Here is a 2,811-nt window from a genome sequence, read left to right on the forward strand (position 1 = left end):
AAAGTACCCAAGGAGCTAAAGGGAACTGCAACCCCATAGGTGGAACATTATTATGAACTAACCAGTACCCCAGAGCTCTTTTCTCTAGCTGCATTTGTATCAAAAGATGGCCTAGTCGGCCATCACTGGAAAGAGAAGCCCATTGGACTTGCCAACTTTATACGCCCCAGTACAGGGGAATGCCAGGGCCAGGGGGTAGGGGTGGGTGGGTAGGGGACGGGGTGGGGGGAGTGTATTGGGGACTTTTTGGATAGCATTGGAAATGTAATTGAGGAAAATACCTAATTATAAAAAATTTTTAAAAAATTTAAAAAAGAAATAAAAACATGATTTATGATAAAGATTTACATATATAAAAAGGAAACCTGTGTCATTTTTATGCAAAGAAAGACCCACTTGTAGAACCATACCTGCTTTTATCTAAATATCATTCTCAAACATTAGAACACATATCACCTGACTTGTGCTGAGAGGTGGAAACTCAACTCTGTTATTCTCTTCATTTGGGAGTATCTGTGAGGACAAGAGCTGTAGCACCACACCCAAACAGAGCACCTGAGTGAACAGCCCAGCTTGGTCAATGGTGGACTGCATCTCATACCACATGAGACTGTTTCATCTATAAAATTGAGACACTGCTGATAACTGCTAGAATCTCCTAAGATTTGATTTAAACATCTAGTGCCTGCTGTGCACAGTCTTTAAGAATTATGAAGTATTACTGCTATATTATTAATTGTAATACCCTAATACAATTCCAACACTAAATGGTTTCTTGAGAGAATGTCTTTGCACCTCTTTATTGACACATGTAATGGAAGAATAGCAAAGTCTTGCAATTGTTGATATTAGAAAGTTCAGATGGCTAGTTATTTAACCTTCTTATTTAACCCCCATGAAAGGATTCAGAGGAAGCCTGAGTTAATCAGGAAGAAGTTCTTTAGATGCCTCTGCCTTGCAAGATGAGACCACAGAGTAGTGTGCAGCACTGGACAATGCTCAGCAGACATGGCCAGGTTTGATAGATGACTTCATTGTTGTTCTTTTACAATTGCAACTAGCTTGCACACAATCAGCAGCGGATGCCCTCAGCAACTTGCTTTGCACCAGACCAATTCATGTTTGAGCCTTCTGATGATTATTAAGAGATGATTATCTTCAAGAATCCCTAATTTAAGGAACGTTCATCACTTGTAAAGTCTTATTAAAGGACTAGACATCATAGCTGTCTTGTTGCTGCCTTTTGTGATGCAAAGGAGCCTGGTGCACTGGACTCTATAGCTCTCAGAGAGACACAATGATTTAGATATAGGGGTAACCCCCTACCATCATCTGACTTCAGAATCCTAACGCACAAGGTGATATTCCAAACTCATTTACACAGATATGCTGGGGGCAGCCAGAACCTGTACACAGGAAATTTCTAAAAACAAATCTAAAACTCTCACAAGTTTTGAAGTAAAAGTATAAATTCCATAACAAAAGCATCCAAAGACACTAATAAGAGCAAACTTCCCATTTCATTGAAAATTGCCAGTGTCTCCCAACATGTCTCTACCCACTGAATAGAGTAAATTGAGAAAAATTTTTTATTCAAATTTATTATCCACACAAATTTTGTCTTTATGCTGTTACCTAATATCCCATTTAAGTACTTAGTAACTACAGATTAAAATAAAATATTCCAAGAGCAAATTTTAAATCACATTATCTAGTGCCAACACCTCTGTTTTTGTCTCCAGGTATTGGAATATATGTTTTCTTGAACACTCTCATTGTTGGTAAGGCTCAAAAACAATACCATATTCATCATTTTTTATCAAGGTAATTAATACCATAACATGAATTCATGTGTCCTGCTACCACGGAAAGAAGGCATTCAGGGTTGTTTTTCTACTTGCACTATATGTATCCTGCTGGGAGTCATAAAGTAACTTTCTATTAATATGAAAACATGCAGGAATAAAACTACAAAAAGCATGGAGCAGAGCTCAACAGATTTGCAAAACCTACTGAAGGTACCAGAACCCATGTTCACAGGATGAAATAGAACAACATAAGCAACACCTGCCACTCCCTGCAGTTCCCGAATTCTGGGAGTCTGCCTTTCCAGTGCAATCACTATCAACCCTGCCTAGGACCAAGGACTCATTTTGTTTTTCTCTGCCTTGAACTAAAAAGAATCACACAATCTGGGCTCCTTTTAGCCTGGTTTCTTTACCTTAATGTTACATTTCTAAGACTCATTTACATGTCTATTCAATGCTGAACAGTCATTTCATTGCATGAAAATACAAAATGTATTCAGTTCTTTGTTCATGAGATCTGAACACTTTCAGTTTGAACAGTTTGATTTTCAGCAGTGTATAATACATTTTGCTGAACACTTAACTATTCCTTTGGCACACTCAATAGAAAGGTTCTGTGAGCAGAGGAATGAAAATGCTGGGGTTCGAGCTTCCCCCACTATAACAACTCCAACGATGGGCTGTCTGTTTTCCCCCATTCTAGCCAATTGCTGCAGTTTTAACCTGCATTTCCATAATTGCTAATGAAGTTAGTTGTACACCTCCTCATATTACAACGACAGTCCAGATAATCTGGTATAAAATGCCGAATAATGGGTTGCATGGTTTGCTCAGTCAGTAAAGCACGGGGCTCTTAAAGTACTGAATGCTTCTGACCTTCTTCTGTTGGGTTCATTGGTTTTTCTTATTTATTCTAGGAGGAGTCTTAGCTATAAAAGGTCTATAAAAGGACCTTTCATGAGAGGCTGGAGAGACTGCATAGAGGTTAAGATCACTGGTTGCT

The sequence above is a fragment of the Mus caroli genome, chromosome 1 (assembly GCF_900094665.2).
Source record: "Mus caroli chromosome 1, CAROLI_EIJ_v1.1, whole genome shotgun sequence".
Taxonomy (NCBI): Eukaryota; Metazoa; Chordata; class Mammalia; order Rodentia; family Muridae; genus Mus; species Mus caroli.